Here is a 17,493-nt window from a genome sequence, read left to right as displayed (position 1 = left end):
TGAACCAAAATTCTGCTTCTATCGTGCTTCTCTGGGCTGTCTAGGATCAATTAATAGAAGCACTTGGCCACTCATTCACATTCAAGTTCATCAGCAGTAGGGGGGTTAACTTTGGTGGCATCCACTAATAGTTTAGCTTCCCAGGCATGGAACAATCTTGTTTCAGAAAAGTTGTAACTCCCTTGAAAGTGACCCAAGAGAAATTTTTTGCAAGCAGGCAGTATTCAAAGACAACAGATTTAAGAAAATCACTTTCCCATGCCTCAAAGTGGCTTCCAGAGCAGAACAGAAAATATTCACTCTGAAAAGGAGTTGTGTAATTTTGGAAATTTTCTATTGGTCTTGATTAGGTTTCTCTGTTCATGCATTGAAGAGTGGAGAGTAGGAGCCTTGGTGTCTCTCTTCTTTCCTCTTCCCTTCATTCCCCTTGAACAGGAAAATAGGGTCTTCTGCCCCTGCATCACATTCCCCGGCTCTTATAATTCTGGCTTGGTGGTTCGCAGCCAGTCTTGGCCAGGGCAGGTGAAGAGATCAGGCCTTTCTGAGCTGAGGGAGAAGCGTCCATGCCACCCACCCTGGCCTGGGTAGAGGGGCCAGGTCTGCGGGGGCAGAGCAGCCCTGAACCACATTCTGTCTGTCCCAAGCTCATCACCAGGGCTGGGTAATGAGGTCAATGTGAAAACAACTGGAAGGCACGTTCCCCAGGAAACACAAGCAGAGTGGAAACGGCCGACCTTATGTTGCTGAATCCAAATCCATTGAGTCAATTGCTGGGAAACACGACATGACCTTTCAGAGGCAGTGAGCATCGCTCAGAGAGCAAGCTGCCCTGCTCTTTTCATTTCCCTGCTGTCCCTGAGGCGACAAGTCACTGGAAATGATAGCCCGGCTCCACATCGGTGCTCCTTTAATGAAATACACACGCGCAGCATTGAGCTTGACACTGGGGCATACGTGTGTGTGCGTGTGCGTGCATACAGGCACATGTGTGTATACATGCACTGTGTGTGCATTCCTTATATATAATGCTTCGTGTCTTGTGCTAGATTATGCATTCTTGCTTATTGTTTGTAGGGCAGTCTTTGGAATCCAGTGCCTATTTCCAAATAAGAAAAACCTTTTCAGCTTCATTCTCAGTAACAGCCAATGTTGTCCCCTGGAGATCAACTTTAAAAAGCACTTCTGAGGCCAATCCTGAGCTAGGCCTAAAAAAAGGCTCAACACATCCTATTTCTGTTTTTCTGTTGTCTCCCCATATTTTCTACACCTTATTAGAATCTGGATCCATAGCGTCTTTTTCATGATTAGCAATGGCAAGTTAAAAGAAGGAAAGCTATTCTTTCTGCAGAAAAACTATGAAATCTTCTCATTTCAGTTCAGACCTCAAACCCAGAATGCTTGCTTTGGAAGCCCCAGCCAGGCTTAAAAGATCAGTAGGAAGAAAGGGTGGGACAGTCTCTGATCAAGAAGCTGGTTAAGTGAAAATTGCTAAACCAAGGGCTGGGGATTTAGCTCAGTGGTTCCGGCGCCTGCCTTGCAAGCGCAAGGTCCCAAATTCGATCCCCGGTACCAAAAAAAAAGGAAAAGAAAATTGCTAGACCAGGACACTTCACTAGAAAACCTGCAGGGGACTTTGCAAAACTATGAAAAACTTTCTGACAGGAAAACAGAAAATGTCGGTACTTCACCTGGAGTCTGAAAAATAAGATCCTATTCATATTTTTGAATCATGAGGTGAGGATGGAGGAAACTCCAATGTGTAATCCATACAAGGTTTTGTCTTTATTGCTCAGGACAAACACTATCATCCCAGACAGGCTTGTTACACCCAAGTTACACGGGCATCGTATATGCTGAGTTCCCGAAGGGATAATGTATGCCGACATTGCTCTCCTAATGTACTGTCCTCCACTTAGAACTTCCAATGACAAATAGGGGAGCTGGAAGGACTCCCAGGAGTGATGATATATATTCCCTACAGATTACAAAATATTTTGAGCAATGATTAGAATATATAGTCACTTCTTTATCATATAAAACTGATTTTCACTGTGGGAGGTTTATTTCTGTAGGTTTAATGTAGCTCGAGGTCAGGCTTTATGGATTGCTTTGCAAAAGCTCATTGCCAGAAGTTTCCATCAAGGTTAGCTTAGCCACGAGGAGGTCAGAGAGCCTGGCCAGGGTGTGGCCCTCCTTCCATTGAGCCAGAAGGAGTTCATAATCCTCAAGCTTCCCTGAGAAGATTTACTTTGGAGATGTTCCTGGTGGAGATGTCCTGCAGAGCTGCTTTCTTTAGCTAAGCCCCATGAAATTTACAAAATTCAGCAATAATGGGAAAACCATGTGGAGCCAAAGTTGCCCTTGAAAATTTCTTAAGTAGTTTCCTAAGTGGAGGAACAAGCATCATGGTAATTCATAATATTTAGCGAAAGCTTATTATATGCCAGGACTATTCTGTCCTTAAGAAGTAGATCTGATAACTGGTTCCGTTTCACAGATGTGGAGGTCAGGCTCATCATGGGAGCTTTTGAAACACAGATGCCTGGGTCTCTGTCAGACCTGCTCAAACAGCATCCTTGGGACTCAAGCCAGACAGCTACAGGTTTTAAAAGCTCCATAAGTGATTAAGATTAGTAACAGAGACTGAAAACTCTGGAATGGATCATAATGAGCTCTGTGTACTACCCACGGGCTACTCCAGGGAGCACGGTGATGTACCCAGTCTCTGGGCCTCAGGAGCTCAAAGCTTAGAAACTGTCACTCCCCTCCTTCTTATAAGAAGAAGTTGGAACACACTGGGAATGAACAACACCTGGAATTTGAAGGAGGAGAGGTTTATTTTGGCACATGGTTTCAGTGAGTTGCATCCATGGTTGGCCAGCTCCAAAATAGAAACTGCATGGTGGAGGAGCCTGGCAAAGGAAAGTTGCCCACATCGTGGTGACCAGAAAATAGAGAGAGAATAGAGGGCACAGGAAGGGGAACACACCCTCCACAGGCTCCCCTGCAGTAGGGCCCAACTCCTACCAGAACATTCACCCATTAACTAATTGATGGATCAGTACACAGATGAGTATCATGCCCAGATGAGCTGATTGACTCTGAACAGCTCACCTGTAAACACCTGAGACTTTAGAAGGACATTGAAATCTAAACCACAACAAAGGAAGTAAGGAATGGATTAATAAAATGTAATAGTTGGAAACACTTATGGAGATCACAGCCCGGTCATATAGCCCCACTAAAAGACTGATACGTAATCATGAAACTATAGAACACTTTCCCTCACTCGTACTTAACACCGCACCCCCTTGCTCTGGGGTACCACTAGTGGAGTATAGCTAAGCTGTAAGATGTAGACTTTCTCTATGGAACAATATTTAAAGAGGCTCAAAGTCAATCAGGAACATACAAACAAGGCACTTGTGGAATTCACAGCCTTTGACATCTACAGCTACAGCAAATATTAAACACAGTCAGTTGCCTAACTGCATTAATATAAACCCACATAGCCAAGGCCTTCTCAATCAGTCTTATTACCCAATACAGCATTTAACAAAAAATTACCAGGCAGGCCAAATACAAGGAAAGGATATATTTAAGAAACTATGAAGAGGGCCGAGGATTTAGCTCAGTGGTTCTGGCACCTGCCGTGCAAACGCAAGGTCCCAAGTTCAATCCCCTGTACCAAAAAAAAAAAAAAGAAAGAAAGAAACAAAGAAAATATGAAGAAACCAAACCTATATGTAGCAGATTTGGGGCTTATCAGAACAGGTATTTAAAATAACTATGACTTATGTCCTACAGGTTCTAATAGAAAAATGAATCTACAAGAATAGATGGCAAGTGTAAGCAGACAGAAATTCTAAGAAAGGAGTGAGATAAAATATTAAAAATACAAAATACAGTCACAGAAATGGATAATGCATTTAATGGATAGACTGGACAGAGCCTGGGAGCTTGAGGATAAGTCAATAGAAACTCTCCAAACTGAAATGCAAAGAATAAAACCAATAAAAAATAGAATAGAGCATCAGCGATCAATGAGACAAATTCAGAAGGTACAGTACATTCATAACTGACCTAACCTTTCATAGGTTCTACTACCAGAGCACCACCAAACTGTCAACCAAGATTCCAGCACAAGAAACTCTGGGGGACAAACTATATCAATATCCAGCAAATCTAGGAAATAAAACAATTCAAAAGTAACACTCCCTGGATGAGTGTTTCAGATTGGCACCAGTAATCAATGGGTTCTGTAACTTGCACGCATCTCAGATGCTATGCCAATGGCTTGGGGATGCCCTGGCAGCAGAATGACTTCCATTAAGCCCTTAGTTAATGTGCTGGAGGGAAGAGAAGTCATTATTTTAACACCATGCTTTCCTCACCATGAAGCACAATTTACACAAGACCATAATTAACACAGTCTTTCTAACAACAAATTCTATAAACAAGGAGCATGGAGCTCCCTCAGCACATAAAAGTTAAACCAAGGGATGTCCAAAAAATGCACCATAAGAAGAGAAAATGAATTAGCATTTCCAGCTGTCTGAAATGGGAATGCCCCTCCATATGGAAAGCATAGTTCATTATTGAGCATAACTAGGGCTCCAGTCAATCCAAATGCTCCTTTTTGGATGTAAAAAGACATGCGTTGTAGCATTTCTAGCATAAACTGTGTCTTAGTGGAAAATGGAAAGAAACTACACCAATACAAACCAAGGGAAATGGTCTTCCTGTGATTGTTGCTTGTGAGTCTTACATTTCAGTTGTCCTTATCCCTCTTCACTCTTCCAGGACATGAACACTGAATGCCTCAAAGTGTGCAGACTGAGAGTAAAGGTACCCAGGCTGGAGTTATGACTGGAAGTCTAGCCAGGGAGGCCCTTGGATTGAAGCAGGTAATGTCAGAGGCCCAGATGCAGGTGACGTCTGCTCAGGTCACCCAGGCACCATGTGGGACTGCCGAGTACTGGGAGCCTCTAGGGGAAGAATACCTACAGTGGGAGCCCGGATGGATCCTGACTTGCAGTGGAGCCAGAAAGAGTAAGTGAAAGCTAAGGTGAGAGGAGATGAGGAAGGTCTGCATCCTGGAAGCACAGGCAGAAACAAGAGTCCACTGGCTGTCCTCATCAGATAGAGGAATCAAGTCATGCCCTGTCCTGGAAATCTGCAAAGCTTATCCACAATCCATGACACCCAGGATAAAGGAGCCAGAGAATTGAACCCAGGTCAGATAAGGATAAAAATCAACAAGTTAGCCAGGTCATACTCCTTTCTGAAGGCTCTAGGGAAGACTTGCTTCTTTGGCTTCTCTAATGAGTGGAGACTGCCTGCATTCCTTGACTTGTGGCCCCTTCCTCCATCTTCCAAATCAGCTTCTTGCTTGCCCTATATAAGAATCCTGGTGTAATGTTGAGCCCGTCTGGTAATCCAAGATTATCTTCTCATCTCAAGATCCGCAGCTTAATACACGCAGGGTTTCTTTTACTGTGGAAAGTATGTTAGCTAAAAAAGAAAGTTGACACAGAAGTAAAAAAAATAGAATCTATTTGGAAAATAAAAATTGCAATTTGGGCCCAAGGAATGAAGGCAGATCAGAATAATGTCCCGTGAGGCAAACACAGCAGAGGTTTCTTACAGGGATTTTTGTACAGTAGCTGTTTTCACGGGTAGTTCATTAGCTAAACAGAAATCCCAAATTGCAAACTCATTCTTGGTTAGTTAGCAGGATACTCCCAGCTGAGAGATATTAAAGACTGTTTATCCAAGGATATTGGAAAATTCTGTAGTTTAACCCTCAGAATTGTATGTGTGCAGTCTTCTCATGATGTTCTGACTACATTTTGGAAGGTCTTAACCTTAATTACTTCATTTTCCTTCACAGGTAATATATTCATAGGTTCCAGAAATGAGGGCTTGTCCATCTTTGGAATCCATTATTTATCCCGCTAGGTGTTTTTACATTTTCTTATATAGCATTCTAAATTTTTTAGTACAGTACATACTGTCAAGCACATAAGTCTGTATTTTGTAACTTGGTCACCAGTCAGGATTTTTGTAGGAAGCAGCTGCTGAAACAGGGGTTTTCCTGCCAGGCACTGATAGGGGAGGGATCCCAGGATGAACACCTAGAGACAGCACTGGCTTCCTGAGCACACAAGCTATGCAATCACATAGGATCTTGCACTTAAGAGGGGCCTACACATGGTCTAATCCTCTGCTGTCACCATTTTGAAATTCTTAATAATTTCTGAATGAAACTTCACGTTTTCATTTTGCCCTGGGCTTTAAAAATGAGCCAATTTTGGTAAGTAAAGAAGCAGTATGGGGCAGAGAGAGGAACTATGTTATGAGGTGGTCACAAGAAAGGCCTTCTGAAGATCCTGCAGGACCTGCAAAACTGGGATGGCCGTGCAGAGCTGCCTGAATTAGCGGGTGCATAGGCCGTTACCCAATGGGCCAGCATTGAATTCTGGGTACCCATAGGGAGGGAGAAGCATAATCTTGGTCAAGGATGCTCTCCAGGGCCAACAGCATGTCCTGGAGATGGATTCATCTAAGAGCTGTCTGATGCTAACTTTCGCAGAAGTTAGCCAGCAGCATGAGTACCTAAATCCTAGAGGAGGTAAGACTGCTACAAACTCAAAATGCTAACGCATGTCTCTATGTAATCACCAAGTTCAAAGATAGGACACTGCCAGCACCCCAGCAGGCTTCCTTGTGCCCCCTCCTTTTCTCTAACTATCCTACAGAGGGATATACTAGTATAGTGTTGTACAGTCATCAGATATCAGCTTTGCAATTCTCGGTCTCCATGCACATGGTATCACACCGTAATGATTCTTCTGGGTTCTATCTCTTCTATTCATCATTAATCCATCCATGCTCTGATGTACATCAATAATTCCTACTATTGTTGTTGGTTATGTATTATTATATTTGCCCATTCTCCTGAGGATGGGCCTTTGAAACGTGTCCAGTTTTGGTTGATTATGGGAAAAACAGATGTGAACATTCATGTAACTTCCTTTCAATAACTTATCTTGGATATGTACCTAGGATTGGAATTGCTGTTTACAGGGTAAGCATCAGATATACTGGTGGTACCAAAGTGTTTTCTCACTTATATTTCTAGATACGTTCTATTTTAAATAGATTCTGGGTGAATAGAAAAGCAAGTGAGATAAAACATCATTGGTTAATATAAAGGAAAAAGACACACTGATCCACATACATAACTACAAGAGATGTGAGCTTACCTATGGCTTATAGGATTACAAACATTTTTGGATGGTTGAGACAGCAGGGAGGTTGGTATAGCATATCCCAAATGTTCTTGGAATAGAGTGAACCAGCAGAACCACAGGCCTCCGATGCTTTCTTTTTAGTGGAAAAAAGACTTTTGTGGAAAGCTCAGGACAATCCCAGGCAAGGTGAAAGGGTTGGATTTTTACTAACAATTCCCTTAGTAAATTTTTGGATTGAACTAGTCCTTACAATGAAATCTGTCCTGACGATGACTCCTTGTTCTCTGCAGACAATAGCGAAGCTACAGATGAGAACTGGAGAGCTGTCTCTAGAGTCCTGATGCCACCTTTCCTAAGAGGTAGGAATGTGACCTAAGTGTGCTCTTCTGTACAACTTATTTTAGAAGAGCCCCTCCATGAGGTTTTCATGAAGATTTGGTGACATAATTATTAAAAGGATTATAAATTACAATGTGCAATGTACAGTGGTGCCTCAGTTTACAAATTTAATTCATCCCACAATTCTGGGACCCACGGCCATGGTCATGTTCTTCACCCAGTGCAGAGTTCATGAACAGAAGCAAAATTTTGCTGAACACCTCTGTTCCCAAACAGAACTGTTCTCGAACACAGCCATTTGTCAACTGAGGTATTGCTGCAATCACAAGTTATTAGCTACTTTCCTGTGTCATTCTTCCTAATTTCTGTGTTTTCTTTTTGTCTTTTTTACTAAATTTAGCCTCTCTTCACAGATAGACCTTGTAGTTAGTGGATTTTTTCCTTACAGTTTGTAAGTCCTGCTCAACTCATGACAAGATGGTCCTCAGAGACACAGGTGGTCCCTCCACTCAAGAAGACAAAATATTGCACATAAGACTCCCCTTCCCCTTGCAATGGTTTCATAGGAAAACTGTATTCAGAATGAAAATTTTTAACATTTACTTGCCATGAATATGCATTCTTCCTAGTGAAGCAATCTTTGAAATCATATTTGGGTGCCCAGAGGAGTCACAAAAGACAGTGCCATTGATGCTTACTTAATAACAACAGTACTGATTATGGACTTTTCCCCCTAAAGTTCACATTATAATACAGAGTGAAGAGGAGGGGGACATTAGAACCAAAAACAATATCAGATGGGAAAAATTAGCAGCCTAATAACACATGAGAAGACAGAACCAAAAAGGTAGAAGTTTAAGAAAGCAGTCTGGGGACAATTAGTGTGAGAACAACCTGGTAACTCCTAGAGACGTTGCAATGCTCTCCAACTTCGGTGCATAACAACTGTGAGTCATAAAAGAAAAATCTCAGCATATTCATTTTATGAAATGGTGGGACATGTGTTATCCTTATTGAAATTGTTTCCATCCAAAATACTTCCTAAGGTTTAAAGAGAAAAATCTCGCTCCCCCAATCACCGCAAAATGGAAATACAATAAAATGTTAAAATGCAATCTTTACTAAATATGAGGTAAACTTGAAAAGTCCATTATGTGGGGTAAACATCTCTTCACCTAAATACAGAAACACTAAATAAAAACAGTTCTGGGAACACAGCCCAGATTATGTAGGCCACTAATCACATTTTCTATTATATCCCAAAATGATAAAGAAGAAACTGATCAAAATTTTGTCAAGTCAGAAAAATACAGACAAAATGAGTCTAATCACCTGCAGAGATTCCTTCACTTCCTGTATTATTTACTGAGGCATAAATTTATTATGTTTTTCATGTTGTTATCTGAACTCTTGGAATTCAGAAAGAAAAGAATTTGAAGCTTGGGAATATGGAGGAGACAGAAAAACAGACCCAGTAATAACCATAAATCCTGAAGCATGTGGATAAATGGAATGCTGATGCACTGAAATAAAAAGCTACTATAATGTGATGTTAAAACAAATACACCCTCCTACATAATAGAAAAGAGGTCTCAAGGTTCCATTCATATGGAAGGATCAGGAGGTTTCTGCTCCATAATAATAACTGTTATTATTATTTTATAAGCACCTATTGGATAGTGGATGCCTCAGGCACCATCCATAGATGAAAGCAAATGGTATTTTTTTAAAAAATCAGTGCTTGAAAGCTTTATGAAATAAGAGGGTTCTTTATCCAATGTAGGAAATATAGTAATAGGAGCAATGTACTTTCTCCATGTGTTTCATTTAATGGTCCCAATCAACACCAAAGGAATCTTCTTGTTCTTCTGGCCTTGAGAAATAAAAATCAACTGTGATTATCTATGGGAACACAGGACAATTGTGGGAGTTGTCACAGAGCCACCAAAGTCTTGAACATACCTGTAAGCTCCATCTGAATTAGAGACAAGCACCTGTTCATGACAATAAATGTTAAGAAGCAACCATGTATCCAAGGTGTAATTGAATACAGAGAACCATCTTTTTCAAATTTTTTTGTTAGAAATCAAGATAGATGGATGGATTGGTGGATATAAGAAAGGAGACAACAGAAGAGAAAATTTATTGCTGATACCATCAACTTCAACCCCTATTTTAACACCAAGCACCAGATTTTGGCCATGTTCAGGGGGACAAATGTAGGATAATGTCACACCAACCAAGCCCCAATTCTGAGAAATGCCATCCTTCTGGCTTTTCCACACGGCTAAAACTCATTTAAGATGTTTCATGATTTTCTGCTTGACACGAACCCTCCTAGAAGGAACTGATTTTGTTCAGTTTTTTAAATGCAGAGTACATGATCTTTGCCTACTATTTGGAAGAGAAACACAACATAATGGGGAAACAGTGAGATGCCCTAGAATTTGGTTAAGTTATAATATACTGGATGGACTCAGTCATTTTTTAAAGTAGCCCAATCTAAGAAATAAAATGCAGGTTAGTATTGGATGGATGTTTGAGAAGCTCCAAGAGCCCCAAATAAATATCAATCCATCCCTGTTCCCAAAGGTTAACTGAAAATGTACAGAAGCTGTAATATAAAATAGTGAGGATGTTCATTCACCAGTTCCTGAACATAAGCTAACTCATAATCTTAAAAATCCCTGTATTATTATTACATTTCACAAGTGAGGAAACTGAGGCAAAGTAAGTTTGGCCAATTAACTCAATCAAGAACATATGAGTTAATGAGAAAAGGAGCCAAAATTCAAACCCAATCTGTCATCTGGATCTACACATAGCTCACCAACAGATGGCAGTGTCTCTAGAGGACAAGAAGAATTCATTTCCAACTGTCTCAGCTATACTAAACTGTTCCTTGTCCCAATCCTGACCTGGAGAGGCACCAAGGACAGATATAGCAAGGAGAAATAAGGTCATCCAATCAACCGGCATCACTACCCTATTAAAGGTAGGTGGCAGAGAGAGATGTAGAGGGCTGAAAAGGGAAGCAGACTGTTGATTATTACACTGGCATAGAATTATCTAAGATGCACAGACCCAAGATTCATTCAAGAGCAAAAAGTTGAAGAACAATGAATCTCAGAAGAGAGTTTAGAAAGTGTCTTAGTCACTTTCCTTGTTGTTGAGACACAGTACCCAACGCCCACAAATTAAATGAGGAGAGATGTATTAGGGCTCATGGTTTTTATAGGGTTCAGTCCATGGCTGGCTGTCTCCAAGGTGGAAATGGCATGGTAGAGGTGCACAGTGGAGGAAAGTTGCTCACACCATGGCAGCCAGGAAGCAGAGAGAGAAGGAAGAAATGATGGAAGGAGATATACCTTTTCATGTCATCCGCTTAATAACCTCCCCTCTTCCGACCAGGCCTCACTTCCCTACACTCAGACACTGGACTCACCATTGGATGAACTCACCAATGAGTATAGTGTCCCATGATCCAAACACTCTCCAAAAGCCCTGTCTCTAGATGAATAAGATTGAGTTGGGGGTCATTCTAGATACAAGCTATAACTTTTCACTCCTGGCCCCCAAAAGCCTCATGTACATCTCCTTGCCCAAAATGCATTTAATCCATCTCTAAGAAGTGCCAACATTTTAATAATTTCACTATTGCTGAAAAGTCCATAGCAAAGTTTCCTCTAAGACTCAAGGCAAACTCTTAGCTGTGGGGCCCTGTAAAAATCAGAAAGTTAAACACTTCCAACATACAATGGCACAAGGCAAACACTCCCATTCCAAAAGGGAGAAATGGCAAGATTGAAAGAAATGGAACAAACGCCAGAACAAAGCTCAGCAGTTGCAAAAACTAAATCCTGTAACTCCTTGTCCAGCACAAGTTGTAGCAACCAAAAATGGACTAGGACAGAAGGAAAGCATTAGGAGTCACTCAGGACAGATGTGCCACTACACAGCATTGCCAAAGCAATGGCCTCCCAAACAGACCCTTAACTGCCCTGCCTGCCAACAGCATAACATAGATCTTGGTCTAACAAGATGAATCTCACTGACATTACTGTCATGTTGTGGGTGTCTAATACTCCCAAATTGTCACATTGGAATCAAAACTACACATGCTTTACAGACTGATTTTCATTCTCCCATAAATCTTAAATGCTTCAGATTAACATCTGCCAATAGGACCTCTCAAAGAATGGGGAAAAAAGGTGGGAGGGAATAAAGAAAAAAAAGAAGCCACAGCCCAGGAATAGAATCATGTTCTCCCCATTCTGTATTGATCATGTGCCAGTAACTCTTGGATTGTTTTCCACCTTTTAGTTTCAAAAGTATTCCAGGAAGAAATGAATATTTTTCAGCAGCAGATGAAGATTATCAAATATACTTCTGAACTTTTCTAATGAAAGACAATTACTCTGTATTGCCTCAGGCTCCTTTCAACCCATAGAATGTCAATGTCAAATTCTCCAATTAAAAGGGACGTTTTTGAAAAAAGACTAATAAAAAAACTTGAAAAAACAAAGTTGGCTTAGCAATCATGCTAGCAATCAGAGCTTCCTGTCAACTAGCATGTCAGCTACTGCTGTGGAGGAAAAGCCACAAGAAGACATCTGGAGGCCATGGGTTCAAGTTCTAAACCTGCTATATAAGCTGTATGACTAGAACATTTGCTCCATTGAACCTTGGTTTGCCCGCCTTTCAGAGGATAGATTTCCAAAATGTTTAGCAGTGAATGTATTTTCCAGTACATCTTACCAAGTGCTCCACTCTTTAAAGAGCAACTGTTTGGGCCCAGGATTTAGCTCAGTGGTTTCACTGCCTGCTGCGCAAGCGCAAGGGCCTGAGTTCGATCCCTGGTATAAATAAATAAATAAATAGCTAGCAACTGTTAGTTGAATTGTGTTCCCTCCAAAAGAGATCTCTTAGAATCCTATCTCCCAGTACCTCAGAATGGGACCCTACTTGGAAACTGAGTTTTCACAGAGTTCGTTAAATAAAATGGGGTCACTGAGGTGGGTCCCTACCCAACACAACTATTCTCCTTTCAAAGGGAGAAATTTGAACACAGAGTCATGCATACACAAAAGAAAATTATCATGAAGATACACACACAGAAGAAAACATGAAGCTACCAGAAGCTAGGAGAAAGGTCTGGAACAAACCCTGTACACACACACACACACACACACACACACACACACACACACTTCTCTGTCTTTAAAGGCACCACACCCCTATCACTACCTTGTTTTTAGGCTTCTGGCCTCCAGAATTATGAGACAAAATTCCTGTTCTCCTAAGCTGGTTGTTTTTGTGATACTTTGTTATAGACGTCCTGAAAAACAAATACAGTTTAAAACCTGGTTAAAATCTTCCGTTGTTTATAGAGTTGAGTCCAACTGATCACACCCCCCCAAATCCTTTAACTAAATGATGATGGCTAAGGACCCTCCTGTCCCAATTCACAATAGCTGATGCTCTCACATGACCCAGTGACTCTAAAACTTCTGAACCCTCATTAACAGAAGAATTTTCCTTTATGTGACATTTGAAGGTCATGCAGTCAATGTCTAAACATTATTAAAGTTTGTCCAGTTTATCTGCTATTTTTTATTCTAAAATTTGAGTGACCTGAATGTGCTATGTCCTGGTCATAATAGAAGAGAACTCATTTGGGTCCACTTTTTTTTTTTTTTTTTGCAGTACTGGGGATCGAACTCAGGACCTTGCGCTTCCAAGGCAGGCGTAACGCCACTGAGCTAAATCCCCACCCCTCCACTTTTAAAAATAGATAGTGACAGAGAGATAGAGAGATGGATAATAGGATTATATTTGTCAATTCTTCCTTGTGTGACAAATGTCTACAAATACTACCTACCTGGTACCATATATTGCCACAAACATGTCTTACAGTTAAATGATTATGGTCACACAAAGAATCCAGTTCTTTGCCTTTCCCATCCTTACTAACAGAGGTGTCTGAGAGGTCCCTGTTCTGCTCTCTTCCTTCTCTTGCCCCTCCTAGAGGACCCTCAGCACCCCAACCCCAAGGATGGAGGCTCCTGAGGATCCTTGCTGGCATGACCTAGGTCTTGCCAATGAAGACCCAGAAAGACCAGAAGTCATTTCTCCTGCCAACTTAGACTGCCTTTAATAGCATAGTTTAGAGGAGCCATAGTCTCAACAGTGTCTCTTTTGGACTCTTACCCCACCCCACCCCACCCCAAAAAACACACCACACAGTATCTTAGGAAAGAATGCAAGCAGGAACAAAGATTTGAGAGATTGGAGTAAAAAAGCCCATCCTGACTCTGCCATCTATTTTATCTATTTTCCATCCACTTAGGTGTAAATCTAGATAAATATCACTATATATGCAGTCATGTCAGTGCCAAGACAAAACATTGTTGTGGTCTGGACATCCATTCCAAAAGTCATGTTGAAATTTAATTACCAATTATACAGTATTAAGATCTGGGGCTTTTAAGAGGTGATCAGGTCATGAAGACTCTGCTTTCATGAATGCATTGATATTCTTACTGTGGAAGTGGCTTACTTACCAATAGAGTGGGTCGTTATACAAGGCCAACCCCCTCCTTTCCTGCTGCTGTCTTCCCACCTTGTTAGGACACAACACACAGGCCCTGACCAAATGATGAAATCATGCCCTTGGACATCCCAGCCTCCAAAACTGTAAGAAATAAATTTCTCTTTTATATTAATTATCCATCCTCAGGCATTCTGCCATAGGAACAAAAAAAAAAAAAACACTGAGAGAGATATAAAACCCCAAAGGGAGGAAAGTTTTTGTTTTTAAAACTTGATCATTAACTAAAAGAAAGGAACATTTTTCAATCATGACATCTCAGAGTTACAGATCTAAGATATATGAAGTATGATCAACATATACAGTGAATGTTCACATTTTTTAATTATTACAATGAAAGATACTGGTTCATTTGGAGGATAGTGGTACCCTGAATTAATTACATATCACCTAGATTAACCAGAACCAACCAACATGACTTTCAGCTTTGACCAACTGACTTGAACCTGAGTCTTACCCAATGCTGTTCCTGGGTCAAGTGCAGCCATGAGATGAAGCCCTGCCCTCCCTGGTTCCAGAGCACTCAGCTCCTGAATGTCCTGGTGAGAAGAGCTCAGTCTTGAACCAGGGCCTGGAATTTGAAAAACTTCGCATAAAGTTTCCTTTGACCACCTATGGCCCACAACTCTGTGTCCTGTTTTGCAGTCACTAGGTCTCTCAATCTCAGTTTGTGCTGATTAAAAGTGCTCAAAAATGACAACCTTTCCTGGTGGCATGTCCCCCCGACCGCCAAAGCAATTGTAGTACATCTATAACACCTATCTTTTAATTTTGAATATGCCCCGTAATTCAAATAAAAATCTCTTCAGTCATTTTCTCCTAATATAATAACAACACAGACAGAAGTTTAACTTTATTTACATAGGTAAGAGTTGCATTAGGATAATTTTTGTTTAAAAAAAAATTTATGGTGAACTAAAATGCTATATATCAATCAGGTGTAATGTGGCTTGGTCAGGTAAAAGCAAACTTCTGATTTTCCCTGCAAGTAGGTCTACAGAAAAACATTTATGTGCCCAATATCTGCATTTCATTATAAGACTGTGATGATTTGCTACAAAATAAAATTCCACATCTGTAATAGCAGCAATGATTGAAGTTACCACTTGATTAAATAGAACATAACTTTCATTCTCCAGGATCCATCTACCATCCAGACAACCTGGGATTATACATGAAATTTTAGCACGTGGCTCCAAAGCAGAAATGGCATGGTAGAAGGGAATGGGCGAGGAAAGCTGTTCACCACATGGTGGCCCAGAAGCAGGGAGACAAAGGAAGAGCCAGGGATGAGAACATACCCTTGCAAGTCATCCCCCAGCGGCCCACCTCTTTTTAAGAGGGCACAACTCCAAGCAGTACACTCAATTATAAACTCATGAACTGACTAATTCACAAATAAGTATATGGTCCCCATGATTCAATCATCTTTCAAAAACCCACCTCTGAACAAATGAGACCAGGGGGATGGTACTCTAGATCTAAACCATGACATTCCGAAACCCCTGACCCCCAAAAGACTCATGTCTATCTCTGTATGCAACATGCATTTGATACATCTCCAAGAGTCATCAAATTCTTAATAGTTCCAGTATTACTGAAAAGTTCAAATCCAAAGTCTCCTCTGAGACTCAAGTAAAACTCTTAGCTGAGAACACCTGTAAAAATAAAAAAAAGAAAGTTAAACATTTCCAAAATAAGATGGCACAAGGTAAATATTCCCACTCCAAAAGGGAGGTGTAGTAGAATAGACGAAACCAGACTGAAACTCTGAAAGGCTAGCACTAAATCCTATAGCTGCAAGTCCTCCACAAAGGGGAGGTTGTAGTAAAATGTGACCTCCAAAGGATTTGGGCAGCCCCACCCTTGTGGCTTTGCCACTTGCAGCCCTTGTGGCATCTTTCTTGGGCTGGCTCCTCTCTGCCTCTGGCTTTCCTCAGTAGATGTTTCAAATTTCTGGAATCTCCAACTTTTACAGTCTCCACTATACCTTTGGCCTCATTTTCACAACTTTCATGGGCTCCTAGCAGGGACTGTGATCCTGTTACACATTTTTGCCTGGCCTCCTAGGCCGTCTTCTGAAATCTGCATGGAAACCTCCATGATTCCATACATCTTGTGTTCTACCTGTCTGAAAAAGTAGCACCATGTGAATAATGCCAAGGTCAGCCACCAGTTTGAGCAGTATCCAAGCCTCCTTGGACTATGGCTGTAGTAGCCTCTGAGTGTTTGGATGGTCAAACTCGGGGACATATTTTCCTGTGTGGCTATGAATAGGCAGGCATCCCAGGGACTTTCTTATCAAATGAACGCTTTATAGTTTTGCACCCTTGAGCCTGCCTGCAATGGGTGGCTTCTTGCTGATTTTTGAGATGTTCTCAAAGGATTTTCTCTTGTCCTTGTACAAAGCACAGTGGTACCACAATTTACAAACTTAAATTTTGTATGATTTGGGGGAAGATGGCTCCATTTGTGTTTCTGTGGGAAAGATGGCTGTGGTTGTTTTTGTCACCCTATGCAGAGTTTGTAAACAGAAGCAAAATTTTGCCACTTTTTTTGGGGGGGAGGAAGCAAATTGTTTGCAAACAGAAGTATTAGTGAACCAAGATATTGTACTTAGATTCTTTTCAATGCTAATCTTTGTACCAGCCATTCTCTTCTTTGCCTCAACTTCACAGGACCTTCCTTTCTGATTAAACTGCAAACTTTCAAATCATGCAGTTCTGACATTAGGTCCTTATTTTCACTGTAGATCTGGCTAAAAGTAGTCACCAGTATCCATACCACAGCCAGAACACTGGGTTCCATGACATTTTTCTCTGTCTGTTTAATTAAACTGCCACCCTTAATCTCAGACTCATACAATCTCAGAATATGGACAAAATGTAGACAAATTTTCTGCCTGAGTTTGAAACACATGACTTCTAATCTAAGTGCCAATGGAGTCCTTGATTCCAATTCCTGAAACCTCCTGAGCCTGACCTTTACTGTCCACATTCCTATCAGCACTTTTATCTTCAGAGATCTAATCAATACCAGAAATCAAGCACTGCTCACAACATTCTAGGCCTTCTCTAGCCCACATCTCCAAACCTTTCCAAACATATCCCAAACCAGTTCCAACAGCTTCTGAACCAGGTGGTCAGTTATAATCACAGCAATGGTCCCCCTCCCGGTACCAATTTTCTGTATTAATCACTTTCCATTGCTGAGACGAAATACTCAACGCCCTCAATTTAAAAGAGAGGTTTGTTTTGGCTCACTGTTTCAGTCCGTGGTTGGCTGGCT

General features: G+C 41.1%; 1 long non-coding RNA gene across 1 annotated transcript in view; it reads right to left on the bottom strand.

Annotated features, from left to right (window-relative positions):
• Nucleotides 1-17,493, bottom strand: part of LOC147824856 (uncharacterized) — an 83,014-nt gene that overhangs the window by 12,464 nt on the left and 53,057 nt on the right. The gene's annotated exons all lie outside the window — the stretch shown is intronic.

This window comes from Heterocephalus glaber, unplaced genomic scaffold, assembly GCF_053883595.1.
Source record: "Heterocephalus glaber isolate CG9 unplaced genomic scaffold, H.glaber_assembly_v1.0 deba00001531, whole genome shotgun sequence".
Lineage (NCBI taxonomy): Eukaryota > Metazoa > Chordata > Mammalia > Rodentia > Bathyergidae > Heterocephalus > Heterocephalus glaber.
Note: the sequence above shows the minus strand (reverse complement) of the source record. Positions and strands in the feature narration are given on the sequence as shown.